The 10,974-nt window shown below is 43.8% G+C and overlaps 1 non-coding gene across 1 annotated transcript; it reads left to right on the forward strand.

The window, feature by feature from the left end:
• Positions 1 to 8,834: 8,834 nt before the first annotated feature.
• Positions 8,835 to 8,907, forward strand: trnar-acg (transfer RNA arginine (anticodon ACG)). Its single transcript has one exon. It is a non-coding gene; the product is annotated as a tRNA-Arg (tRNA).
• The last annotated feature ends 2,067 nt before the right edge of the window (positions 8,908 to 10,974 follow it).

A 10,974-nucleotide genomic window follows, 5' to 3' on the forward strand; every position in this document is an offset into this window, starting at 1 on the left:
CATAGTCGCCCTCAGAGAGAGGAGATGCTTTGCACCAGATTTAGCTACTAGCGAATTTCCGTCAGCAGTGCATTTGCATCAACTCAAATTTATTCGATGAAGGGAGAAGGACAGACTGAGGAGAATGATCTGTGTCTGCCAGACCCCTACCCAAAGTCCCCCCCCCAGCAGCAGAGAATAGTTCCCCACCAATCGATGATTACTATTGTTCCATACACTAACAGATACCATACTACTACCTTTTTAAAGATATAATTACAGTGACTTTTCTAGAAAGTTGACCCATTCTCTCAGTTCGTGAATGCTGTGCTGCTAGCGAAAGCTCATAGTTTGACCTACGTTACATTCCATTCATTTACTTTATCCAAAGCGACTTACAACACTAGAAATTGGGACCAATCCACTCCAAATGGCCTGAAACGTGCTCCTAAACACTTTCTGGGGGAACGATTTTGCCCTTGACACTTAGTGAAATTTTAAAAATTCTGAATCTTTTCATCATGAATCAGCAATTCTATAGGCTTAGATGTATTTGCCATTCTACTGAGGACTTCATTGAGAGTGCTATTGATATGAAACGACGCTTCTTGGCCAGGGGCTACTCCTCTGAGTGCATTGATGAGGCTTACAATATTGCACTCAACACCACGATCTGACCTATTAAAAGTGCCAAGTTTGGCGCCCCTAGTGTCTTCCTTTGATATAGCTGCCATGGACTCCCATTCAAAAAAGTTTAGAAAATTTCACGAAGTGTCAACATTTTTATATCTCCGGAACGGAAGGTCGTAGCCGTTCAGGACCAAGACCAGCGTGTTCGGGGTCTTGGTCCCCCCCCTCCCCCCAAGGAGTTGGTTTCAAGTCGCTATCACTTACTGTTCAGGAGTTATGAATTTTAACCTATTTTTTGAACGGATACGTAATTTTTAACAGAGACACTTTCTCATAACTCCCGAACCGTAAGTGGTACAGCCACCAGATTTGGTGTGTGTGATCGTCTCTTCCCACTGCCCATGTGTGCAAAGTTTGGTGCCCGTAGTGTCTTACTTTGATATAGCTGCCATAGACTCCCATTCAAAAAAGTTTCGAAGATTGTAAAAAGTTACAACTTTTTTTTATATCTCGGGAACGGAAGGTGGTACAGCCACCAAATTTGGTGTGTGTGATCGTCTCTTCCCACTGCCCATGTGTGCCAAGTTTGTCACCCCTAGTGTCTTACTTTGATATAGTTGCCATAGACTCCCATTCAAAAAAAGTTTCGAATATTTCACGGTTTCAACATTTTTGATATCTCGGGAACAGAAGGTCGTAGCGACACGGGACAAAAACCAGCGTGTTCAGCGCATAGGGAAATCCCACCCTAGGAGTTGGTTTCAAGTCTGTATCACTTACCGTTCAGGAGTTATAAAATTAAGTCCTAGAGAAATATCATGTAGGTTGGGAGGAGCCTAAAGCCCAAGCAGGACACTATAAAAGGAGAAGCACAGCTGCAGCTCATTTGAGCTCTGACCGTGGCCAGTGATCTCTTTCACGGTGGAAATTGAAGTATATTGTTTAAGTCTGAAGTATTTTATATATATATATATATATATTTATAATTGCCATTTTCTGCACCTTCTGTTGCTTTTTCTTGGTTTTTCTTTACCGTGTGATAGTGTGTCTGTGCGGCTGAAGTACTCTGTTCTGTGGGATGCATGCTTCTGTTTTCCCTGTCGGAAATATGTCACTGCCAATGAGAGGGATGTTGTTTTTACCTTGCGTGGTTTTAAAGAGTAACTAAACCCCAGAGTTTTGGCTTAAGTGCCTCTCCCCTGGAAATTCCAAAAATGCCTCTAGAACGTGAAAAAAGTATGAACATGGGCAGGGCTGGGAGGGGGGGCTAAGACACGGCCAGTCACTCCTCCGTGCCCCCCCCCCCCCCCCCCCCCCACACACACACACACACACACACACAAACAAGCATCATAAACACACACACACCGATTAGCTAGGTTATCTAGCTATGAGCTACGACTCGAGTAGCAGCACAAACACTTTTGTGACAGAAATCCTACTATAGAATGAGGAAAACTGTCTGTCCGTCCGTCTGTCTGTCCGCATCCATTTTGCTCCTCAACGGGTTGGCCAATCAATCTCAAACTGCACATGGGCATTGAGCATTGGCATAGGCAGGGACTGATGGAGCTGATTTTTCCATTTTCCCAAATTTACGCTGTTTATGCGCCTTTTTGGCAAGTCTGTGCCTAGTTGTGGCGCGTGCATCCCCGGACGTCTGCATGTAGTTGTGGCGCGCGCATCCCAGCCCCCAGGCGTCAGGTCTCAGCCTTGCTGCCAATTTGACATGGTCAAAACTGACTCTGTGCAGATGGCAATTATCCCTGGTGATGGTTTTTGCAAACCTCCACAATTCTTCAAGAGAAGGAAGGGATGCACGGTGGAATCAGAAGTCAGCACTTCAGTGCAAGGCATGCAGTTGTGTTTTTCCTTGAGCTTCTTTACCACAAAGCCAGCAATGTAGCTTATGGCAGCCTCCTTGTACTTGGAAACAGTATCTACATTTGGGCAGAGTTGATAGTCATGGTCAGGCTCTACATGCTCCACAGGCTTCAGGTCAAACCTACGTGCGGTGTTTACTGACGCAGGTGTTGCCTCCAAGATGCTGGTATCGTCTCGGAGGAGGCAATTGCCTGTTCCTGTCTTCACCTGTTGCTTCACCAGAAGACGTTTATATGCAGCTGTAAATTGTCTTGCAGTTGGATTGTTGTTGAATCCACCGCGTGCTCTGACAGAGGAAAAGAAGAGCTCAAGGTGATCTTGGCTCAGCTTGTATGTGAGGAGGTATCTGCATTGGGCATTCGGCTTCTCAACCAGGTCATGGAAAACATTTTGAATGCTTCTGGAACTGGCAATGAAGCCAATAACAGTTTTTCTTTTTCCAGAATGCAATGGAATGCATTTGTCGTTGGACTTCTCCGCTTTTAGCAGGATTGCCTCTGCACGTTCTTTGTTTGATGTCCTCATGGGTGCTTTGTATCCCTTTCCCAGGGGGTTCCTGCTGTTGAGAACATCAAAAGCAGCATCGATGGTCCTGAGGAAGTCCACTGTCTCCTCACATCCTCTGAACTGTGGTAGATGGAGCTGTGTGTTGCAGTACTCCAGAGCATCCACTACACTAGGGATGGGAATCGAGAACCGGTTCCAGTTGAGAACCGGTTCCAAATTGTCTGATCCATCGGAATCGTATGCCTCCGAGGTTATCAATTCCTTTTATCGATGCCGGCATGTGTTTCTGACAGTTGCGCATGCGCATTGCAAAAACTCATGCGTCATGACGTCAAACTCTGCGTCTACGCTGCTGGAAACTTGCAACAAGAAGGAGTCATGGCGGAGAGGAAGAAACGGTCCAAAGCGTGGCTTCATTTCACAAAGAAAGATGACAACAGTGCTACTTGTAACTTCTGTAAAATTATCATTTCTGTGTTCACACATAGCGTTTTTTGATGTGGAAAAAGCGCTGCCTTGGAGCGCTTTTTGTGAGGAGAAATAAAAAGCGGATCACGGCAACGTCACCTGACGTTAGAGCAGCTGCTAGCTCACTAACCCGCTGGTTAGCACTTCTATCAGACAGAACAGTGTTGTGCAACAAGCAAAGGTTTACCAGATATTTCCAATACATGTCCAGTATAATCCATACTGCCTTTATGATCGCTGTTGCGGTAACGGAAATTCACTTATTACAACGTCCGATTTCTCCACCGGCACTTTCACTTTCTCCATATTTGTTGTTGCTATGGGAAACGGCCAGCGTCTCTGTCATCGCGATTGGTCGGCTGGGAAAAAGTGGTTCACGTCACACGGCGCTTTTCTGAAAAGTTGGACATTTCTCAACTTTTGAAAGCGCTCCGCTCTGACGAAAAAAACGCCGCTGCAGCGCTTTTCGGGAGCGGCCCCCTTTGGGCGCCTTGCTTGTTTCCAAGTCTCTTGCAGTTCATTGATCCTCAAGGTATTGCCACTTTATTTTTCCTCTTTCAGTTTGAAAGGTACCTCCTGCAGCCAACGCATGTGTGTGATGCAGGACAACATCTGGCACAAAATTTGTATCATGATGCAGTTCCTGCATCACAAGGATGTTGCTGTCAACATCATCCGAGACCTCTACTATATTTATACAGTCATCATCAGCACTCACATCATCATTGTATGAGTAACTGTGATCATGTGCAACTGTGAGTGTAGCATCACTTACCTCTATACCCACCGTTTGTTCCTGGCATGTTGTTCCATCGACGTCCATTGTCTGAGGAGCATCAAGGTAGGTGAAAATGGTGTGGACAGCTGTTGAAGTCAGGCGCTTCCTCCCACTGAAATGCTCAAAACACTCCTCTTCAAAATGGTTGGCACATATCCTGGAGTGATGAGTTGGTTTCCAATTCTTGCGCCTTACATTGTTGACCCACTGATGTAGCCGTGCCCTGTCACCAAACGGAAAACTGTGGAGAAACATAATGTCAGTTACGATTTCTTTCTATTTTTTTATAATGATGTTATCTATTTGTTTAGTTAGTTCAGTTCTTAGCTTCATTTTTTTTTTTCAAAGTGACTATCTATTGACTTTGATATTTTCAATCCAAATGAATTGAATTATGTGCAATTTTATTTGGTTATTTTTTTTTTTTACTAACTTAACGTCAGGCCAGGACAGCACCAGGACTGTTGATGATCGCATTCACCGATGATCAATGGTAAATGACCGCTTGACCAGCAACCGCACTTACAAAGGCTCTTGTGTTATTGCATGACAATATTATTTATTTTTGTTATGGACTGATGAAAAAGCAACATGCGAACAATTTAAAATACATTTGAACAATGAAGAAACACGAAAACATTTTTATCAAAACAAGCTTTGCAGATCTGTAGCCTAGGTGACATTTTTCATTTATATGAAAGTTCATGCATTAGAAATATCACAGCGGCTCTAGTTTAGGCTACTTCATTGATTTTATGTGATGAATAGCTAATTATTTCTAAGCATGCCTGATTAAAACAGTTCGGGGAGATAATATTGGGGGCAGCACACAAGAACGTTAAAACATGGTTCTTCACCTGTTCTGATGGAAAAAATAATGGAGTGGAATGATGTGGTATATACTAGGCTATAGTATTTTCAATATATAGATATTTCAATAGATTTCAATATATAAATGCTCTGGATACTATGTTGACTGCAGTGCCACTTACAATTCTCTACTGGAATAAAACAATACAGGCAGAACATTATTTTATTTGATATTTTATTTAGTTAGGGGTGTGTAGGGGGATGGTGGGTTGTAAACGGGTGTTGGTGTGTGTGTGTGTGTGTGTGGGGGGGAAGCACAGGTGTTAATGTGCTCAGGTTCTTGGCTAGAGCTAATTTAGTCAAATGTTGGAGTCCTTGTTGTGGGGGGGACTCCATCTTCTCTTGTTTCTTATTTTTCCTCCGTTTTGGGGTCAGGAGCTTTACAAATCTTCTGAGTTTGGAAGGCTTCCTGAGGGCCTCTTTCTACATGTCGCCTACCTTGAGCTTCATGACCTGCTCCTACATTTCTTTGACGAGAACCTTGTTCTCGTTCTCCGCTGTCTGGATACTCAAGTCTTTCTCTTTCTGGAGCATCTTCAGAGTCTCCATTTCTTGGAGGAGGCCCCAGTTCTCCTCCTTCTCTTCCTTGAGCTTGATGGTAAGCTCTGTGTTCAAGGCCTTCTCTGCATAGAGCCTTTTCAGCTCCTCAGTTTTTTGGTCTAGTGCCTTCAGCAGTTCGGAGCCCCTGAGCTTCATGTCCTCCAGCTTGCTCATGGCCTCCTCATTCTGGACCGTTTTCAGCTCCTCAATTTGCTTCCGGTGTGCCTCCTCCATCTCACAGGCCATGTGCTTCATGGCCTGCTCGTGGTCGCTGTGGAGCTTTTCTTTAAGCCCGTCCATTTCTAGGAGAAGGACCTCCTTCTCCCTCTTCTTAGCCTTAAGCTCAGTGGCCTGCTGGCATGTGGAGAGGCCCATCTGTTTGTGCCGAAGTCTGAGTTGCTCCATTTTTTGGTGGAGGACCTCCTTCTCCTTCTGCTCTGCCTTAAGCTTAGCAGCCAGGTCGCTTGTGGAGAAGGCCATCTTTCTCTGGATGTGCCCCATTTCCTGGTGAAGGCCTTTATTGTTCAACTCACAGGCCTCAAGCTTGACAGCCTGCTCCTCCAGTTCTTTGCGGAGGTCACCCTTCTCTGCCTCACAGGCCTCAAGCTTGACGGCCTGCTCCACCTTCTCCTTACGAAGGGCCTCCTTCATGACGTCGCAGGCCTCAAGCTTGATGGCCTGCTCCTCCTTCTCCTTACGAAGGGCCTCCTTCATGACCTCGCAGGCCTCAAGGTTGAAGGCCTGCTCCTCCTCCTCCTTACGAAGGGCCTCCTTCATGACCTCGCAGGCATCAAGCTTGACGGCCTGCTCCTCCAGTTCTTGTTGGAGGACCACTTTTTTGCGGAGGACTTCATTCTCAGCTTCGCAGGCCTTAAACTTGATCGTCTGCTCCTCTTTTTCTTGGCGCATGGCCTTGATGATCTTTGCCAGCTTGTAGGGGCTGTGGAGCTCCTCCACTTTTTTGCGGAGGAACTCATTCTCAGCCTCGCAGGCCTTAAACTTGACCTGCTCCTCCATGTCTTGGCGAAAAAACATTGGCATCCAAAGATACCAATGTTTTTTCTGGTTGTATTGTTTCAAAAAATCCTTGCTAAAACAAGTGCTGAGTATGTGAATACAATAAATGAATGCCGGAGTTGATGGATCAACAGTCGCGAGGATATGTGCGGGCCAGATTCACGGCGGGAGATTGCGCTCAATTTCAGATTTATGTGCGCGAGTGACTGAGCTGAGCAGAGGAGCAGTTCGCAGGGCAGCAAGTTTTCGGTAAGTGTGGTGTGAAATTGTTTAGCAAATGTTCTAGTATTTAACAGGAAGTTATGGCAAATGTAGACTGTAGCTATATGTTGTATTATTCAGTTTACATTAGTTTGACGTAAAACTGTGTAGATTGCGTCTTTAGTGAGGCTATAACACTGCCTGTTAAGCTAGGCTCGCCTGTGGTTTACTAACGTTAGCAGTTAATGTTAACTCGTATCTTGTTTTTGATGGTGAAATATCAAAATAGTTATGGGCAAATACAATTTTCCGTTAATACAAAGAATACAGAAATATGGATTTTGGGTTCGGCTGTTTAGGTTAGGCTACTCAATGCATGTTAATGTAGCTAAGCATACTAGGCTAATGCAAGACTTTTGGCTAGCCAAACAGACAGATGTGAGGTTGGAGCCGTAACGTTAAGGGATAGTTCGGGGTTTTTTTTATTTTTATTTTTTACACAAGGTGGTATAGGTGTCACAGATAGGGAGGACGATATTCAATTTATTTATTAAATTATTGAATACCAAAAACTCTGAATCTGAAAGACAAGATCTCCCGCCCATGAATCTGAATTATTGAATCTGTGGTTGAGTTCACTGGACAGCAAGGTAGTCAAAGAAGTGTGGTCGATCCTTAACATGGATTACTCTGAAAGCAAGTGAAGATGCAAAGCATTTGCAGTTACTTACAGGTCATAGGAAACAAGTTTAGCCTCCCTGTCCTAATGACGTAAAAAGCTGAGCTAAGTTAACATTAGATTTGTCTAATTTATGGAGACGGACAACACTAGCTTCCACATAGTTACTAATTTACCTACCTAAAGACTGTACGCTGCATACAAGCAGTCTCAAACGTAAATAAGTCAGAGACTTGACGTAGTCCTGTCGAGATATTGGGGTGCCTAACGTAAGTATTTTTGTTATTAATATTATTTTCTTTTTATTAATGTACAATACTTAAGTACAGTCTTGTTTGACAACTTGAAGTGGAACTTTTTCATCCTGAGAGGGCTTGAGAGAATAAATTAGACACTAGAAGATTTGAATCGAGTAATGTGTAGGTTCCATGTTTAGGAGACAGTGCTGTAGCAACTGTCAGAGATTTGTGCTGGAGCAAGGAACATCTTCATGGAGAATTAGAACAAGTTACCATTTGCTTTAGCAGTCTGAATGTTTGGTCTGTAAACCAACATGCCCTTAATCTGTCTGCAGTGGCCAGGTGGTGCACACATTGTGCATGTAAGTGAAACAAACATGTGGCATGGCGTTAATATCTTTTAAAATTACAAGTAACACAATAAGATTGGGCAGTGGTGGCCTAAAGGTTAGAAAAGCGAGCTTGTGACCGGAAGGTCGTCGGTTCAATCCCCCGGACCGGCAGGATAAATCTGGGTGGGTAAAGTGAAAAGCAGCGCTTGCCCCTCCCTCATTACCACCACTGAGGTGCCCTTAACCCCAACCGCTCCAGTGGAGCTGCTCAGTGGCAGCAGATCAGACTGTGGTTGTACTGGTCAGCTTCCAGGTGTGAATGTGATCAGGGAGTTCCTGAAAAAGAAAGCATTGCTCTCAGTGAAAGTCCCCTGAATAAATAAAGGTGAAAAAAAAAAAAAAAAAATAGTCAGGAGCATGACCATTGATACATACAACCAGTTTAAATCCATCAATGTTACAAAAGAAAATGAATATTATTACCCATTATTGTATTTTAAATGTACGTTACTGAGAAATTTAGTCTGTCGAATAAGGTGCTAGTTTTAGATGCTTGCTCCTCCATTTGCATTGTGTGTACAGTAGTCCTTGAGCTAGACGAATGGATAAATCACTGCAGTAATTTGTTGGATTGTCACGATGTCAAATTTCTATGAATTGCATATATCACTACGTTTAAAGTACACTTCACGGATAGCTCCTGTATAGCTGGGCTAGTGGCGCAATGGATAACGCGTCTGACTACGGATCAGAAGATTCTAGGTTCGACTCCTGGCTAGCTCGGTGAAAATTCCTTTTGAAATGACGTGTGGCCAAGTGGTTTGTGATATCGTGCTGTATTCAATCAATCACCGAACAGTCAACCCTCTTGGCGAAGTGTCCTTAGGCAACACATGGCCTGTGCTGTAGCTGACCCATGGAAAAAATAATGAGCAGACCTAGTACTCTGGCCTGAAACATCACATTAATGTTGCTACATCACATTAGATCATTATTTTCAGAGGTTTTGAACCCTGGAGCGATCAAAATAGATTCTGTGTGTAACTGAGGGGATTTTTTTTTTACTTCAGGGAGGATGCTCTGTCTTGAAACAACGGTTCATTTGTTTTTCTACTGAATTTGCCCCAAAGTATGCTGAGAAGACATGTTTTTTCCCCTTGCCCCGTTTAATAGAAACAATGCAGTCTTCAGAGTGAGGATAGATGACAAGAAGGCAGATACAAATCAAAATGCACAAAGCCAAGCTCTTCTAGTGTAATGAATAGACCACTGAAATCTATGAAGAAGAAAGATTCTAGTGAGTATCATGCAGGAATTTGATCTTGTGAAAGACCCCTTTATCACTCTTTTGGGTAGAAAGTGCATGACTGTAGCACACTAATGGCTTAACTGTGACAGGTGATTGAGATGGAGAAGGAGTTACAGCCAATGCGAGAGAAACTGCAGTCAGACAGTCTACAGAGAAATATGACGAGAAGGTGGAAGAATGGAAGGTATGGTCCTACTAGGGTATTCATCATAAAATCAGAGAGTTAAAGCACCCATACTATATGATATGATTGTATTTGTTACATATGTACATCTGTTTGGGTAAAAAGGCAAAAAAGATATACAGCAATTAACAAGACAGTAAATGAGTCATTCTATTTGATGGGCTATACCAAAACTGTGCACCTGTCCATGTATAGCCCTCTCCTATCCTTCGCCCTTCATCATTAAGCTTCCCCTCCACCCCCCACTGATCACATAGCATCTCTGGCGTCTGTTCCTGTCACTGTACAGAACAAGGTGGAGGAGGCTGAGAACAAGTACAAGCAGATCCAGGACCAGTTGGAGGGCATCACCCTGTCCAGGAGCTCCAGCCCCAGTGCACTCAGCTGAAGGCGGAGGCCCAGAAACGCAATGCCCTTCTTAAATCCAGCGAGGTCAGATTTCAGACACTACATTAGACCAAGTGCAAACTGCTGTTTGAAATAGGTTCAGTCACTTTTGTGGAATTACTGGAATTATATCCAGGTAGCCTGAAACAAACTCTAAAATCCAGATAGTTCAGCTAATAGCTAATTCAGCCAATGCATGTAACCTTAATCACCGGGGGAAACCAGGACTGTCTCATCCATGACATGTCAAAGCATAACCAAAGATTGTATATGCTTTGGAAGATGAATTGCCCAACAGCATGTATTCTTCTCTCTAGTTTTGCATCACACGCGATCATTGCATCTCTTTCTTTCCCTTTGCATCTGCTCTTACATTACCTTATTTACCTTTCATTTTCTTTCTCTATATCCAAGTATTTCTCTATTTTCAGTATTAGTCACTTGTGTTTACCTACTCTCTGTCCAATATGTTGCATATCTTGTGCATTTTTTTTTTTTTTTAACCTATGGCACTGTCTCAACGGCCATTCATTTTGGAAATGCGTATCTTATCTACCTGGCAAAACTACAAATGCACCGCTGGACTGTACAGAATCTGCATTTGTTCTGTTTAAATCCATATCCCTTCCCCTGTGTTTTTCTTCCTTCCTCCAATCTTTGCTACCACCTTTCTCATCCCTCCAGCATCAGTCAGACAACTGGAGCAGAGAGCCGGGCAATGACAGACCGTATGGAGCAGATCTGGACTGAGCTGGAAAATCTGACACACCAGGCTTCCACCCTGGACCAGCAGATCGACCAGTACCAGCAGAGCAGGCCTGCAGCCGCACCGAGGATGAGGTGGGGAAACGGGGTCTGGGCGCTGGCGAGAAATGTATGAAAAGCATTAAGCTTGATGTACATACATTGGAACTGTGGTGTGTGTAATAGTGATAGAAAAGGAGGAGAATATAGACAAAGAATAAAGACA

The sequence above is a fragment of the Centroberyx gerrardi genome, chromosome 1 (assembly GCF_048128805.1).
Source record: "Centroberyx gerrardi isolate f3 chromosome 1, fCenGer3.hap1.cur.20231027, whole genome shotgun sequence".
NCBI classification, from domain to species: Eukaryota; Metazoa; Chordata; class Actinopteri; order Beryciformes; family Berycidae; genus Centroberyx; species Centroberyx gerrardi.